Consider the following 17764-nt stretch of genomic DNA (forward strand, 5'->3'; position numbering starts at 1 on the left):
TCCAAACTTTTGCACATCTGGGGGAAAAAGAGCAGAGACATGGCAGCCTGTATTGCCAAAGGTCCTTAAAGTAAGGAAGGGGGTAGGGGAGGTCCTGCAAGGCAGTCCCAGGCTGCCTGTGAAGACTGGCATTGCCAGTTTCCACAGTGGAGTGGGGCAGTGTGAGATGATTTCTTGACATAAATACAGTAGGTGGTGTTACGTGGATTCACTGCTGAGATACCTTAGAAGCAGCGTGAGCTACTTCCCCTCAAAACACTTCTTCCCTTGTGTCAGAAAGCAATTGAATTGGTGCTTTGCTAATTCAAACAAAGCAGGTTGTAACATGAAGTAAGCATCCAGGGCCATTGGGAAGGGAAATGTCGCTCCTTCAAGGTCTGACAACACTGAGGCACCTGGAAATTCTATCTCCCTCTGTTCCTCTGTATACTGTTTCACAGTCAACATTACACTAAAAAGACACACTTTTCTTTTATGTGTTTTGTATGGTTTAAATGAAATTGGGATGCCAGAAGGATGGGATCTAAGTGATCCTGCTGTAGTCTGGGTAAAGAGGTATTATGACAGCTACACTTGAAAACTAAATTCAGGTTTCCAGCTTGCCTCCATTCTGGAGGAGAGGACAGTTAAAGCAATCCAACTGAGACCTTCTGATGCCCTTGAAGATAATAAAAGGATCAGTGCCAGAGCTGAAAGCAAAACTAGATTAGACTTCGATTCAATGAAATGCCTTTATTTGTAAAACAAACATTTTGTTAGGGCCCACCAAAAAAACGTGTTTAAGTAGCATAAAGCTAAAAGTCACCCTTGTCTACAGATGTGCTTAACAACCTCCAGTCCTTGGGCTTCACTTTGAACTGGTCTGTCCTCTAACAGCTTGTAGTTTGAATTGGGAAAGCCTGGTCATACTGACTGAAGAGCATGCAATGAAGATGTAAGAATACAATAAACAGGCGATCATCTTTCCTGCCTGCATAAGAAAGTAAAGGCATTGTGCCAAGCAAATATGCGCATTAGATGACTAACAGAGCTCCCACACTGTCAGTGTAGGCAGGGAATATGCAATGCAGCCACATACGTGTCTCAGAACCATACTGAGTGCTTTTTTAATTCTTAATGTTTGGTTTTGCTTTTAAATAGGAGTTCAGATCCTTGAGCAGGATGTTTATCTCTATGCACAGAAAACAATATTGGTCACAGTTTTTAATATACATTAAGTTTTTATAACTACCAGCTGATAATCTCTGTTGCGAGTGACATGAGAATTTCAAATAATTGCTGTAAATGTCCACTAGGACAGCTGTGCGTGTCATATGTAATTCTCTGAGTTTACCTTTTAATTTTTTTTAATGGCTGGAAAAACCCTTCTGTTTTTTCCAGTGGGAATGTTGTTGGAAAGTTTTGTATTTATCTACCCTGATTAAGATTTGATCTTTCTTTTTTTGACAAAATGGGTGTGAGGTTTTCATCACAAAGATTAGTATGCTGTAACAGAGGAGTTGAATTGCATTTGATACTTGCTTAGCCATAGTTTGTAAAACATACATGCAGATACTACTGAGCTGAACACCCAGGGAAATTCTGTAAGTCACTGTAAGCAGAGTGCAGTTCAACGTGGCATTTAATCTAGCACTGAGCTTCCACTGAAGATGGTCCCCTTTTCACTCCCCCAATGATGACTAATCCACCCCCCAAATTAATTAGTTTTCCATCAGTTCTGCAAGCTGAAGCAGCAGCCTCGTTGCTGCATAGTTAGGTAAGATGGATGGATATGATGCAATAAGAGGAGAGTGAACAGGAGGGAACAAACCCCTCTTCTTCTGCAGCAGTGTAATGTTAGATCATCTTAACTGCAACATGAAGCTAACCTTAAGTGTTTGCAGTGTCATTTAAATTCCCCAAGAAATATTAAGGACACACTGAGCTAAGAACTCTGCAAACACAGAATGGGAGACAGTCTTTTGAGCTGAATCTCCAAAAATGGGGATGCTGGAAACCAAAGACAGAATCCCAAACCACCAAATTACAGTTCTGTGGCCTGACAAGTAGATAATCAGGTATTCAATGGACAGACCTCTGTTATTCCCAGAGCTAAATTTTTTCCAAATTTATTATGCTTTTCACTGGCTTATCTCATTCATACAAGAATCTCTCTTTGTAGCACTGAATAACTCTCTATCTAATGACAAACTGATTTCTAGGAGTTCAAGAAGCAACAAAGCCGTATTTCCTTTACAGAACTATGTAGTAGCTTGTGTCATTTGGATTTGTTTCTATTTCCTCTGTTTTAAAAACCTGTCTCTTCTTTCTTGATCTCTGTGAAAGCTGGCATCTAGATCCCTCATCCCAGTTACTTTAATTTTACCAGCAAAAATTGCTGTTACGTGGACTAGCGGTTACAAGGGGCTGTGCAGAATGACGGGGGTGAGAGTCCACAGATAGTCTGCGTTATATAAGCTACACTTTGCTTTCCACTCAGGTGGTTAATTAAACTTTGTTTTCAGATTCCAAGACAGAAAACATTTCTGTGCAGACTTTATTTTAATAACATGTTTCTGTTCCTGTGCCCCAGGAGACTTGGCCCTGTCTTCAGGGTCATCCATTCTTGACATGGAGAAAAGGGAGTATAAGGACAGAAGGAGAATGTATGGCTCTGTGCAGTCCCTTCTTGGGCAAGTAATCTTGTCTCATTTGGGGTCATAGATGGAATGAGGGAACATCTCACAACATAATGTTGCTACAGATTGCCTGAATGTGTTCTTTGGAATATATTCTACATCCTTCCCAGAACAGTGAAAAAGTAAACAGTAGCAATAAACAGTTTTACTGGTTTGGGTTTTGTGATGATGTTCCTGCCCACTGACCTGCTTTGCCACTCTGTCAGTGCTAGGGTGTGCATCCAGGTAATTGTGTGCACAATTTCTGCTTGTGTCTAGGCTTTGCCAGTGTTTTCAGCAAAAATTAACCTGGTAGCTTAAAACCACAGAGTTTTGCTTATGCAGAGCACAAGATAAAGTCACTCTTGCTTCCATGAAGTAGTCTGAATGTGCTGCTGAGTACTTGCTACCAGAAGTTCTGCAATTGCTTATCAGTCCTCTGTGACACATCCTTTAGAGCTTCATAGCGAGCAAAATGAAGTGCTGAAATCTCTTAACTCAGAGCCTGATTTTGCTGGCACTTACACACATGAGTAAGTGCTCCTATGACTAGTGTTCACTGTCAGCATAACAAAGGACACACGGGAGGTTTAAAAGGAAGGTCATGCAGTTGTATTGCCTGTATTGTTTAAGGTGACTGACTTCCCCTAAAAGTACTCTGACTTCAAGGTTTTCCTAGTAGTCATGGGCACATTGCAGCATGTTTCTTCTACATCAGACTAAAGTAGGTGTAAAACGCTACCAAAGCTGAATATTGTTTTCACATCAGTTTTGCATTGATGATAACTGCAAGATGTAAGGTAATTGAGAATAAGGCTGTATGCATTTTCAGAGATAGGAGTGATTCCAAACTGTCCTTGCTTTAGTGGTGTTTTCTTCTGATCATTCACATGCTGTTGGAGGGACAGAAAGATGAGGTGTGTTAGGCCATAGACGGGAATATTTCCTTCAACAGTTTAAAATTATGTTTGTCCCTAAGTTACTTGGTGGAAGAAAGAGGAAGAAGAGGAGGAATGCTTGAATTTAGAGGCAGTGTAGAGAGAGGGATTAAGTGTGAAGTCTGGCAAGGCACCTGTACTGAAGGCAGACTAAAACGGTTGTATGTAGCTTAAGAGGTAACTCTAGAAGCTCCAAGGACCTAGAGGTACAGGCCTTGTGCCTGCAGGTTCAGCATTAATTCTTACTTGGCCTCCCTGGAAATGTCACAATACCAAGTTCCTTGCACAGCAGTGTGTGTAAAGAAAACACTTCTATATCAGCATTTGGGTATTGGTGGATGGCAGGCACTAAGAAAGGCCAAAGAACAGCATTTGGGGCTACTGTCATTGCGAACAGCTTTATGTTAAAAATTAAGATACGTGTGTGATCAAGTTACCTTGTGTCAGCTGAACCCCTGTAACTACATGTACACCTTCTTACTCTGCTATTGTAAAAGCACTGAGCACTTCTTGCTTGAATCTCATCAATCTTGTCTTCTGTTCGCATTGGACTTGAGAGCATGCAGAGTCCATTACACTTCCACTTAACAGAAATAATAACTCTATGTACTGGGGTAACTCATTCAGATACTGGAGCCCTTTGTGTCAAGGTAGCATAAGGAGAACTATATAGAGATGTATAGCATATTTTGTTAGACCATTTGATGTAGTTTGGGGATATAATTTGTCCTTCAGTAGTGAGTGAAGAGGTACGATTTCCTTTTTTCCAGTGGCAATCACTTGGGAAATACGGTTACTTCTTAGTTCTGCACCTCATGGACATGCTGCTGGAGTGGAATGGGTGCAGTGAAGCCTGCTTCTCAGGAGCTGTTGCACACAGCTAGCGATTATGCTGTGAGCAGAAGTTTCAGAGGAGCAGTGGGGGTGCTGATGGTGGGCTTGGAACTATCCACAGTCTTTTCATGGTGCTTGTTACTTGTTTTGAATTGTACCTGCTCTGTAAGAGAAGGATGACTCCCCTTGGGACTTGCCAGCAAGACATCTTTTCTGTTTTTAAGCTTTGACTTAAGAAAATGGATCAGAAAACAAACTTAATAAAAACATATAGCTTACTTGATCTTTATAGTCATAGACTATATTAATTTTAAAGCAAGATGTAAATGCAGTTCTGCTTGTTATATAAAACAATGAATTCAGAAATCACTTAGCAGAGTTTATCAAATTTATCACTGCACTGAAATTTGTAGTAAAATGTAGTTAAAAGGATGGAGCTAAACCATCAGTGAATCTGCTCCATCCACCAACACAGAAACCACACATACATCCTATTTTTAACTGGGTAGTTAAAAAAAATAGATTACATTTGTGTGCTTTAAATCCTCCATGTATGGTTCTTCCAGATACTGAATATATGCAGAGGTCTTTCATGTTTCCTTTCCTATTTCCTGCCCACCAATATGGCTGCTTTGGAGGGAAATAAATGTGTGAGTCATTCTGGTACAGTAATGCTCCCACCTTCCCCCTCCTGGTTTTTTGTTCCTTGTGGTTTATATATGGGGCTACACTTCTTCCCATTGTGTTTTTACTTAGGCTTTGAAACTGCCCTAAGAGAAGCGTTCCCTTCTTTATTTGCTTCTCCTCATCTCCATTGAATTCTGCTTGGCCAAAATATCATATGTTCATGCTCATAGCCTACAGGTTGTTCATTAAAAACATCTTAAATTCAGCGGTGATACTGACTTACTCTTTATATGTGAGCAATACAAAGGGTAAGTTTTTCCAGCAGTTTTGTTTTTGTTGCAGAATGAGATGTGGGTAGTTCTGCCTTGCAGAAAAGCTTAGCCTGGGAAAACCTGATGTGGGAGGGAAGAAAGAAAAGATCACACATAATTTATCATGTGACATAAAGTGGAATAGTTCCAAAAAACCCCTGTGTTAAATCTTTCCAGCTGAGTGTGAGCTTGAATGTCGTGCACTTATATTTGTGTTAATGTAATAATGTCAGCATGGAAACATCCATAAAGTACTGTGGAAGAAACTGTGTGTGTATAGGCTGTCTCTGGCAGGTATGCTTGCTGAAAAGGTACCCTGGAAAGGCCTTATTCTGAGGTGGCTGAATGGACACAAGAGGCAAAGACAATTAGAAATTATCAGTGATACTAATTTGAGTGAAGGCTCAGGAAATAGTGCATGAAATGCAAATCTATGTCTTTGAAGTTGATGGGAGGTGCTCCAGTAGATGTTTGAAGTAGAAGACATTGTCCAGGCATTGTCATAGGACTGTAGTCTGGTCTTTGTTTCAAATTTGGCTAAGAAAAGGGTATCATTCTGTTCAGCTGTCACAAACATGCTAAACTTCAGTATTGCAGAAAATGCTGTGTAGATTGTGGTTGAGGGTTTCCGGTGTTTTAGTGCCCAAGTTGAGTAGTCAGTAAGACACATGCAAAGAAAATATTGTCATTTTCATTGCAGGGCACGTGAGCTAGTGAGAAACATTTAATGCATTGCTTGGTTATGGTAGGTTGGAGGGCAAATGTTAAACTAGTGTTAACTTTCAAATTCTGAAAAATACCTTGGGAAACTTAGGATGTGTTTGTGCCAGTCAGTGAAGAGGGATGGTGAAACCATAAAATGATGGACTACATTGAAAAACTGTCCTTTTAGGTAACCAGAAGGCTATTTTTTCACAGAACTGCCTCGTGTTAGGTTTTGTAGATGCTTGCATCTGAGACAGAGCATGAAGCAGAAAATGTGGTGAACTAGAACTGTATGGTGTTCCTGGAGACTTGAAAAGTTTTGTTGTAGCTGTGTGACAATAGGCCATGAGCTGCTGTGGTGCGGGTGGATAACATGATACAGATAAAAGAGGTCGCATGAGTCTGTGGGGATGAGCAAAATGAAAATGCTGTTTTTGAAGGAGTGTGTACTTGGGTTGACAGTTTGAAGTTGAAGTCTTTCAGTTAAATCTATGTTAAAGCAAGTTTCTTCTGCAGTGTGTACACAAAACACTGTAGAAAATTAAACTGATTAAAATCTCAGTCCCTCTCTGAGCAGCATCAAAGAATCGGAGAGAGGATGAAAATGAGGCATTTTGCAGTGCTAAGGTGCACTATGTCTACAGGTCTGCATCCACAAGGACCGTGATTTCAACAGAGTTAAATTAAAAATCAGTCTCTTCTTTTTGACAGGTATCTGTTTGGTAAATTATCATGTGCCAGTTTTAGTTCTGCAGTCCTTACTGCTTTAGTAGTTTCTTTCAGGATTATATAAGACAGTTTGCCTCCAAGGAACTTTAAAAAAGGTATTGGTTATCTGCAGTACGTGAGAGAGTAAATGTTTCTTGTGAGCCAGTTTGTAATCCCTGTTTCATTTGGTGGTGTTGCACAAATAATCCTGATGACTTCGTGAAGATTACATACAAAAAGAAAAGAAAAGCAGTGAATAAGGAAGCCTTAGTCGGCTCTGTGTGGTTTATACTGCTTCTGTTTGAGAAATAAAATAGAGCAATATACACTCAGTGGAAAGAATCTCTGTGAACATCGTGGAAGAAGAGCTTGTTTTCTTTATTTAATGGTTTGACAAATATAAGTTGAGAAACCGTTCATTTAATGTTAAGCTTTCATTACATGGATATTCCAAGATTTCACTGTAGTTTTTATAAACAGTAGTCGGCATTTCTAACAAATGCTTGATTCAGAAAGAGATTTGTGCTTACGAAATGTTTGTATAGTAACATGAGCAGAGTTTGGCTAACCGTATGTTTGCATGTGGAATGCAAATAGCACCACAGAAAAAGCCACTCTGGCATGAAATAACCTACCCATTTTCTTGGAAGGTTGTTTTTTTTCCCTGTTCCATTACAAATCATGAAGAAGTGGTATTCACAGCACACTAGATAAAAGTGGTGAAAATTTAAATTGCAACAACGAGGAGAATCAAAAGAAATGTGATTGTGACTGGGAAGTTTAGCGTTTACCAATGGATTAGATATGTGAGTAACATGTATTTGCCATCTTATATGCTATATGGGTAGCATGGGTAAATGCTTATAGCAAAATTTTGACTTTGTCAGGACCCTAAAGAAAAAGGAATGACTTGGAATATGTTTGGAAGATATTTTTTTTTGGGTGTGGCATGCCTTTATGAAGGGCTGGACAAGTTCTTAAGCATTTTTTTCTTTTAATTCTTCTTCATCCTTTCTCAAGCTGGACAGATGGCAAGTGTGTTGACTTGATGGACTTCCTTCTCCTATCCTGTGCATAAAATGGTTTTTGCTCCTACCAAGTAAGGGGTGTAACTCTGGTAAACCACCATTTGTAACTTAGAGAAGCTTAAACCTGTTGATGCTGCCCCCAGGTGTATGTTTGTTCGTCTGCCAGCTCCCTTAGCCTAGCATAGCCGTATCAAGGATATATTTTTGTTTAATACCAAAGATTATTTATTTAATTAATCATTAATGCCAAAGATCTGTTATTCAGACTGGGATTTTGTGAGGCATTTAAGGAAACTAGTTACTTCTTTTCTGCTGAAGTTCTAGTGGAAGTTGGAATCCTGGAATCCTTTGGTTGCCTTTCAGGTTCCCATGTAAAACACAATAGAATCCATTAGTGTGGTGATACTTTCCCATGTGGGACTTTCTCAGGTTTTGTGCAGATGCAAATATCATAATCGTTGCTGGAGTTTAAGATTTGGAATGCTGGGCTGTCCTCAGACTGCCCAGTTTGTAGTATTTGATGTTCTCACAGCTGCAGCTATGCTTTAGTTGTGAGTGACAAGTAGACACGCATTTGTGTGCTGTATCTGTAGACACAATTAAAGGAAGCAAAAGCATATGGTAGGTAGCATTATGAAAAGCATGCCAGTCTCAGTTTCAAAAGCAACTGTGTGGTATTGTCTGTATTGTCTCATTGTCTTTCAGTATGAAATAGACTCCATATCTTTAAGCCACCTTTGAAAATGGAAGTTAGGCCCATCTACTGAAAAATTATTGAAGTTGTTTCAGTAGAAGTGAAACAGTCCAGTCCTACCTGGTTGGATTGGTAATTTTGAAAATCTGGCATCTGGTACCTCTGTAGGTACCCACCAGCATGTTCCCTGATAGAAAAATGGATCACAAACAGTGTTTAGTTTCTGCAACTTTGCCTTTGAAAATTTCCATTAAGAGCTCACAGTGGGAAATGGGAAATTACAATCACAGAAAAGTTTGACTGGATTTTTTCCTGCTTCGGAGTTTAAAGCAAGATATTCCAGAGGAGATGGAGGGAAGACTCTCTACCCTAACTCTGAGGTTACTTAATCCCCAAGAGGAAGGAAGTTTTCAATGTACTGCACTTCTTGCATATGCTGCCTTGTTTGATTTGAGCTGCTGCCAGATGCTGTTTTTAGTCTCTGCGCAGTCCTTCTGCCAGGCTTTTACACTCCTACTCCTCCTGTGGGCTTCTCTTCTATGGCCTTGTATTTATTTTCTGTCTTTCATCTCTTCTCTCATCAGATACTGTAATTTCCATTAGTCTTAAACATACCTGCACTTTTATGATCTTTATTTTATCTTCTCCTTTCTCTGCTTGTTGCTGCTAGTCTGTTGTCTAGCTTAATCTCATCTTTCATGTTAGCATATGAGAGTGGTTTTGTAGGATGTGATTTAAGGCCATAGAACAGACATTTTAGAGGTCAGAAATACCAAAGGGCCTGTTTCAGGGATGTGGGATCCAGAACGGTACAGTGATTTCAATTTGGCGCATAGTTACCTACCAAATGTTATGCATGCCTCATGGTCACTCGTTGGGTTGGTGGATTTGGTGGTTGATTAATGGACAAATTATTCATATTACTGCATGCTAAAATATGCTGAAAATCAGCCTGGTAAAAATGCTAGTTATTTTTGAGAACAAAACCTTGCTGACATGTGTCTTCAACAGTCTTGCAAACTTTATTTTAGCTGAAGCAAACCGCCCTTTAGAAGTCTGTTGTCACAGTATCTTAAACTTGTACTGCCTTTGCAAATCATGCTTTCTAGACCTCTGCCTTACCAGTCTGCAGATTGAGGTTTCATACTTTACTTATGCATGCTGGTGACATATCTGTCACCATGGGAAAATACCAGAAACCTCAGTAAGAAAAATATTTCAAGAAGCAAAGCATTTAGAAGAGAATGGGAGAGGAATACCATCCACAAGAAATAAGAGGTTTTAACAATGTAATATTCTCTTCATTGTATCAGAGCTCTTTCTCAGAAAGCAAGTCTTAAGAACCTGACACTTGCTTTATCTTTGTGCATCTTCTTATCTCTTTCCACCTACTCATGGTCTCTGATCTTTGTTAATCTAGATTTGCTCTGCATGTTCACAGGGAAAAGTTCTTGAAAAGAGGAGGGACTGCAAGGACTGAAAAGTCAGCAAAGCTGATGGAGAGCCAGCATTGAGTCATGCTCAACTGTCCAAAAGCAGTGAGGAGCTGTCTCCCAACCCTGCTGCCTGAGAAGAGTTGTCAAAGCAGAAGTGATCATGGCATGGTCTCATCTAGTTGTTAGATTTCCAGCTGCAGTGTGTTGCAGTAGGAAATCTGGTTGAATGCAACCCAGGAGTTATGGCTCTTTCACCACAAAATGCACCTTCCAATTGATATCTGGCTCAGTTGCACAGAAGAGCCATATTCAAGCATGTTATTGAAGGAAAGACCAGGAAGGGGAGTCTGTATTGATGAAGCTTCCTTAGGAGCATTCAGTGTGGAACTGAGGAGCTTAAACTCCCAGATTTAGTGGAAAAAGGGAAGATTCTGGTACTCCATGAGAAGAGCTTTTGGGAGGACAAAAGATGAGTGGAGTAAGTATTGACAAGTTTGACTTTTTTGGGGTGCATTTTAGCAACATCTGTCAAGCTTCCTTTAAAAATAGCCTGGCAGCTGGGGCTTGACTGGATATTGTCAATACTTACTTCCCAGCATAAGGAATTGGCCTTTAAATTTCACAAAAATATCTACCAGCTTATTGGATCCATCTACCTGCTCATGGAAGTGGAAACCCAGTAGATTGAGTTTGTTGTCATGTGCTTTGCCATCGTAGCTTTCTGGTTGTCATCTGAGCTTTACATAGTCTATTCTGTTCAGGTTTTGTGTTGCACCATATGTGACTTCATCCCTGAAACTGCGCCCACCACTAGGCTATGTGCTAGCACGGGGTTGTTAGACTGTTCTCACCATGGGATCTGAATGCCTCTTCACTGTAGTCTATTTGGCTTACGCGTGCTGCACCTCATGCTGTGGTAGCAAGCTGCCTGCATATAACTACACTGTGGTTCTTTGCACCTACCAAAGAGCATGAACGCTTATCAGGTGTCCTTAATAACATGAATCTGGCATTGCTTTATTTTCAACTCAGCTGTTTAGCTAAACGAGTGTGTTATTTAAAAGAAAGAAAGCAATTTCACCTGAAAGTAAATGGGTGAATGGAATGTTATTCAGTCCCAACAATAGAGGCCATTTGCTGTTGATGATTGCCATCATGGCACGCTTTAAGTGAGAACAAACATACTACCCCACTCCAATACACGCAGGCCTTTTTTCTTAACAGATTTGTTCATTAAGCATATGTTCAAAGACTACAGCTATTACCACTTTTAAATAGAACCATTTTTTCATTGCTTTTCATAGATGCAGTACCACAGTGTTATGAAAAACCCATTAATGTTCCAGATTTGATTAACCAACATATTCTATTAAAACTCCTTTCTGCTCCAGCAGTTGTTTGACAATAAGCAGATAAATACTGTGTGTTGGAGGCTGACCTTCAAATGACAGTCCAAAGTTGCTACTTTGCAAAGTCTTTAGCAGTTTGAATGCCTTTGTCTTCCCTATGTGTATATTAAAAAGGTCTCTTCTGAGCCCAGAAATAGGACTGGAGGTGGTTAGACTGCAAGGCTGAGTCCCAGCTTCCTTGTACAGGCAACATTCCTGCTGAAGTAGGTAGAAGTTTCATCTGACCAATTTTGCAGGCTTTTGGGAAGAGGGATGGCACTCCTGGAAGACACAAAATGTTGTATGGCTTTTGTGGGAGGCAAAGGTAAATACAGAAGGCTTTTTCAGAATAGGTAATTTTTCTTCTTGTCACATTTTGTGCAGGGGCTCTGAAAATGGCCCGTTTTAGCACCCTGTGTGCTCACTGGTACCGGCAGGTTTGAATGTCCTTTGCTAGGACATTGAAGGAGTCTGTGCTATTTTCCATAAGGGAAAATGCTCTTAGGTGAAGCTTCCTTTGTTATTGAGGTTTTTCTGCATGCTACGGAAGTGCTGCTTCTATTGGATGCATGTGTGGATTCAGTCTTTTCAGTTGGTAAGACCATTTCAAGACCTGTAGAAGTGAAAGGATGGACTATAATATAATTATCCCCCCAAAGCAGGACTTTTTTATTTCCTTGATTCATCTTTTGTGTCCCTGCTCAGCATACCTGAAACAGATAACAGTGCTTCTACTTGGGCCATGCATAAAACGTAGCTCTTTCTTGCCCATTCTGCTTATGATCTTCCCAGCATAATTAAGGCTATCTTCAGGAAAAAGGACCAAGAGAGTGGATTGCACGCAGTTGTCACTGGGAATTGAGGGGTGAAAGGAGAAAAATCTTCCAGTACAGTCTGGCTGCTGTGGAGGAAAGGCAGAGGTGGGATAAGTTTGAAAGTCTGTATTGGTCCTTAGAAGCTAAGAATGAGATTTACAAGATTATTCAGTGCAGGTTTAACTTTTTTATATCAAAGTGAAGCGTATACCTCAGTGCGGGAAGAGAGTTGGTATGAGGCGTTTGGCATCTCCTGTTAATGCCAATGAAGTATTCTGGATAGCATTGCAGGAATACAACTGTGGATGAAATCTTGCTTCCCATTGACACCTGCTGTAACATACTTCATAAAGAATGCACTATGGAAGGCAATTGACTACCAGTATTTCAAAATATGTTATATACACAGCAGCATTTCAATATGGAAACAGAACAGTGGGACAACTATATAACATATATATGAGTATATAAAGATATGTTTGGTGCCTTTGCGGTGACCTGCATTGTAGATGTTACAATATCCGGAGCACCTGAAAAGGAAGAAATTAATCGAGGCCTGAGAAAACCATGGTTTTTAATAGCTCCCATCTGTGTTGCATAGATGAGGTGGTAAAATAACTTGCTGTCTTTTCATCCTCAGAATAGGAGATACTGTCAGACCTTTTATACCTGTAGCAATGGGATGTTTTAAGTGACAAATACAGCATACCTGCCACCTGCTTCCGTGTAACATCAGATCATATTCAAGTCCTCTCCAGAATGGTCTCAGTGTAAGGTATTGAAGAGCATTTCTGCACTGTAGGGAATGAAAATTTCAGAGCTAGCTGATACCAGGCTGGCCCTGGAGCTAGAATTAGAAATGCTATGCTGATGCAGTATCCAAAATGGTGTTTCCACTGAACTTTGCTTACCACCTTGCAGACCTGTTGATTAATGTCAGCTCTTGCTAAGGTAACTCAGTACAAGGCTGTGTGGAGTGAGGTACAGCTGCTTTATATCAAGCAGAGCCTCGAGATGTATGCGTCCATGGGAGGTTTGCTGCTTTGGATTGTTTTGTAGAGTGCTCATGACTGCAGGCAAGTGGTGCAAAATCTTCCCAGTATAATTGCAGAGCTCATCATCAGCATGTGCTTTTTTTGTCACACCTTCTCTGACATAGATCTGTAACAACTTGTGTGTGCATGTCTGCTTATCTGTCTAGGCAAAACATTGCTCTGTGCATGTTCCCTCACTGGGAAGAGGATGAGAAGGCAAGCTGTTGTATTTTTTTAGTTCACTACTTAAGGCTGTGTATCCGTGTTGATGAGTGCAGTATAGGAACCCATATAGAGGAGACATGAGGAAACAAAGTGGACTGTTACCACCTTCTTCATTCACTGTTCGCTTTTTGTGCTGCTATGTGGTTAGCTAGGGGGAAGGAGGGTTTAATGAGGCTGTTATACTTAGCACATTTTAATAATTTAAGCATGCCCCTAACGTGAAGAGACTGCAGTTAGAGGTAGTGGGGCACTGAACTGGAAGCAGTGATGCTTAATTTTGCAGGCTTTGCATTTGGGCCCATGATGGAGTAGCCCTGGGTGGAAATAGCACTCTAGTACAAAGATAAAACTGAGTGTGCGTGTCCTGTTTCTAGGTGTCTGTGCCTTTATCTATACAGGTGCTTATTCTGGAGCCTAAATTATAGTACCTGAATGACACCGTTGCTTTCTGAGGAAGTAGTGCAAGCATAGCCTTTTTAAATGCACGAAAGAAAGTTAAATGCTTATACTTGGCATAGTACCCTTGAGGCATGGTGTCGGGTTTGTAGCTGAAGATGATTGTTGAGACTGGTCTTGATGTAGTTTACTTTGCTCAGGGAAGAAAGTGTCTTTGAAATAAATGTGGAATGTAATAGTGGCTTTCCAAAATGTTTTTTGCTGAAGTCTCTGGGGCATAAGATTTTAGTCACTTAGTAAAGTAGGCTATCCTTAAATGAATGACATAAAAATGTTCACATTTGAACCTGGCAGGAAGCCAGCATATCACTTGTCTGTTTCAAGGTGCAAACCCTCTTATTCACCAGAGCAGAAAGCAGATTCAATACCTACAGGATACCATGCTAGTAAGTCACTGAAGATGAATTGGGAACACACAATGGTATTAACATTAAAACTGTAGACATTGAGCAGAAATATGCTTTTCTGCTTGAAAAATCTTTCAAGCAATGCAAGCATACTAACACCAATTCAGGTGATAGTAGTATGAATAATGAGTACTTTCAGAAGTGCATGAAACCAGAATGTGCTTGTTTCTTTTGTCAGATTTACTCTTGTATCACAGGGGCCGTTTGACCAGTTTTAAATAACTGCTGCGATTTGTTAATTATGTATTCAGGCACATTTAAGTATATCCTGTAGTTAAAAGGCTAAAGTCACAAAAACTGTTATTTGGGTTTGGGAAGGGAGAGTTGGTTATTCTGTTTCAGAAAGAGAATTCAGTCCTGTACGTCTGAATCTGCATTGTTATTGTGCTGCTGACAGTTTTCCCTAGCTATGTTGTCTGTGCAAGGCTGATTCATGAGCAAAGCCATACCTCTTTAAGTGTGGAATTACAGAGCTGCTTTGTGGGTTTCCATTTTCAGTGTTAAAGGGAGTTTGCAGGCTGGAAATAATTTGGGACAACCACCTCCACTGAAAGCCAACTTGCAAGTCTGTTTACAAAAGCTCAAGGCACCTCCCAGAATTATCACCAGGCACTTGGTAACTTTCACTGAAGAAAACAGCATAACAAAGAAATGTTTGGGGTTTTTTGGTGGGTTTCTTTTTGGGGGGAATTGCATCTAATTGTTAAGTGGCAATCGGACAGACCTTCTGTAAGGGGTTTAATGGAAAAGGTGGAAAGAGCTTTATGCAAAAAACCCTAAAGATTTGAACAGAGCCCTGATTGAAAGATGGCAAATGCTAATAATGTGTGGGTGTGATAGAAGTTAATATTCACTGTCTCTGCCCGCTGAGGGTCTACATTACTTCAGGGCTGTAATTTGACACTATATTAAATATTTTACTTGTTTTGAAGCAAACACTGCTCTAGGGGCCCCTAGCTGCTGTGAGAAATAGCTTATCCTTTAACTTGACATGTTTTGCACGAGAGAAGGGAAAAGTACAGTGCTTAACCACACATCTTGTGTTGAAGACCTGTAAGCATTATTATAGCCCGTTAAGATGAATAAACCTCTTGTTGTTTGATGTAGTAGTGGAAATACAATTTAGATGTGGACAAGGGCATAAGTAATCTTGTGTCAGAAATTAAGAGGAACTCCCCCATTATTAGTAGATACAGCAGTGTATAATGTACTCATTACTCACTGGAGGAGAATCAGACCGCAGCAGGTGGTACAGTACCTCTCGTATACTTCCCATATGGGTGCTTTATCTGACAGTTCCTTACTGCTTCTGCTGGCTCCCAGCAGTTCATTGTTGCTGAACTGGGAGGCCTCCCCTTTTTAGAGCAGAGAGCCTGATGATTTTGTTTTCTTCTTGCTCCTGTGTAAGTGAGGCTTACACCTGATTCAGAGTAGTGTCAGCCAAGCGTGTTGTGAGCTGCTTTGCCCTTACAACTCTGTTTCCTATGAATTATTATGAACTAGGGACTTGATGTGATGATCAAGTAAGTTACTTTCTCTCTTACTAGATGGGCTAGGTATATTAAGCAAGCAATAGCACTGTCTAGGACTCCGGGTCTGCAAGGAGTGCTGGCTTGAGCATCTGGTTTCTTCCAGGAAGGGTTTGATGGCAGCTCAGATGGAATCTCCCAGTCTGACTCTTCAGTGAAACAAATTCTCTGCTGGCAGGCTGCATCCTTCCCTCTTCAGGGATGACTTGATAGACCAGAGTCCTGTCTTGTAAATACGTGTTTTGCAAATTCTTTTGATTATTTAGAACAAACTGTACGGAGGCAGGGAAATTTGAGAAGGTTTTGAGTTTTGTTTTTATCTTTCCTGTATTTACTTTCCCCTCCAGTTACATTTTTTTTTTTTTCATGAACTGTTTCTTGAGCAGCATGATGATGAGCCAGCCACTCTAGGGGGTGGGAAGTAGAAGTTAATATAGAAAAGCATGTTAGTGTGATGTCATTAAACTCTTCTGAGACTGGATTTTGTCTCTATACTTCAGACCTGTACAGCACAAGCATGTTTCAAGCAGACTTGCACCAGAAGAATTACTGGGAAGCAAGGCTGAACATTACTTAAGAACAGGCTTTCTCACAGGGAAAAACAGGCTTACTTTTTGAAGCGCTAATTCTGCTTAATGAAACAAAATCCTTATTTAGTTCCTAACAAGCCCTCAGTTTTTCTTCTGAAAAACTACAGTAGCAGTAGGTTAAAAATTGGTCTGTAAATAAATCACAGTTGTCCCGGTTTAGTCTGAAAGTCAGTTTCAGAAGTGTTTTTCTAGATGCTGATTTAATAAACTAGGAAGCTTCTGGGCACTGTCTTTTTTCAATATGTGTACTGTCCAGAAATCTAGTTACAGAAAAGATTACTACCTTGATAATTCAGTGAAATGTATGTTTCTATATGTACAGTCCAACCTACATAAGAATTTGACAGGTAGGAGGAGAGTTGGCTCCTGCTATGTGTGGTTTTTACAGAAGCTGCAAGAAAATGGCCGAGACTTTCTCTTCATCTTCTTGAATGATGAAAGTTGGGGCTGGTGGACATTTCCACTGCAGCAACTCAGATGAAGATGCCCTTAGGAACTGGAATCTATCCAAATGGTATTGTCACTTACCACGATGGCACTTCCCTTGGCAGCCAGTCATTTACTACACTGTACCGGTTGGACTGTTGAAAAAATCACAGCACCTTGAAAGCTCTTCTAAATCACAGAAAAGAAGGAAAACCTCGAGGCCTGATCTGAAGCCTGGAATTTGCAGAACATACCAGCAAGCACGTAACATCAGTGACTGATTGGGAATTGAATGAGGTTTGCAACTTGTTCACTGGCCAGTCTCATCTTGTTGAAGAAGAGGGGGAGGCAGTTTGTCTTGCAAGCTGATATTTTTCTCTATCCCTCTCTAGCAGCTTGCAGGCTTGCTTTTATATGCGACCCTGCAGTATCGTGATAATGGTCCCGGGTGAACATGAATGTTTTTTCTGACTTCACCTCTCTTTCTTTCCTCCCACCCATCCCAGATGAAGTGGCAGGTGGACTGAGTGGGAGCAGTGTGAAAATGAATGCAGAGAAAACGTGTGACTCAGCAGTTCAGCAGGGAGCTGCCGAGTGGAAAGGCAGCTATTCTCCTCGCACACTGGCATCAGCTTCCTGCTCCCTCAGAGATGAGAATAGGCTGGGTGCGGATGGAGCTGTGCAGCCCACCAGCAGGGAGAAGGGGCAGCATATTCTTTTCAGCAGAACTTGAATTTCAAGTAGAGAGGAAAGTTTCTTCTCCCAAGTTTAAAAATGTTGCCAGTGAAAGGGGAGAGGCATTGAACTAGAAATGTGTGCGCAGACCTCAGTTCACTGCCTGGCTTGCTCACGGATTTTCTGCATGACTTTCCTCTTTCCTTTCTTTTTCTGTTGATATGTCTTTCCATTTTGGTAATCATTTGGCTTAGGCAGCAGACACTAGTTTTCAAGCTACT

At 40.6% G+C, this 17764-nt stretch overlaps 1 protein-coding gene across 17 annotated transcripts in view; it reads left to right on the forward strand.

Annotated features, from left to right (window-relative positions):
• The window catches only part of PTPN5 (protein tyrosine phosphatase non-receptor type 5), a 76994-nt gene that overhangs the window by 17425 nt on the left and 41805 nt on the right, over positions 1-17764 (forward strand). The window contains exon 1 of one of the 17 annotated variants that reach the window (XM_056353912.1): positions 7566-7586. The exons of the other annotated variants lie outside the window; for them this stretch is intronic. The gene's annotated coding sequence lies outside the window, so the exon portion shown is untranslated. Of the gene's footprint in view, positions 1-7565; positions 7587-17764 lie in introns of those variants that run through there. 17 annotated transcript variants of the gene reach the window in all.

Source organism: Falco biarmicus, chromosome 10 (genome assembly GCF_023638135.1).
Source record: "Falco biarmicus isolate bFalBia1 chromosome 10, bFalBia1.pri, whole genome shotgun sequence".
NCBI lineage: Eukaryota > Metazoa > Chordata > Aves > Falconiformes > Falconidae > Falco > Falco biarmicus.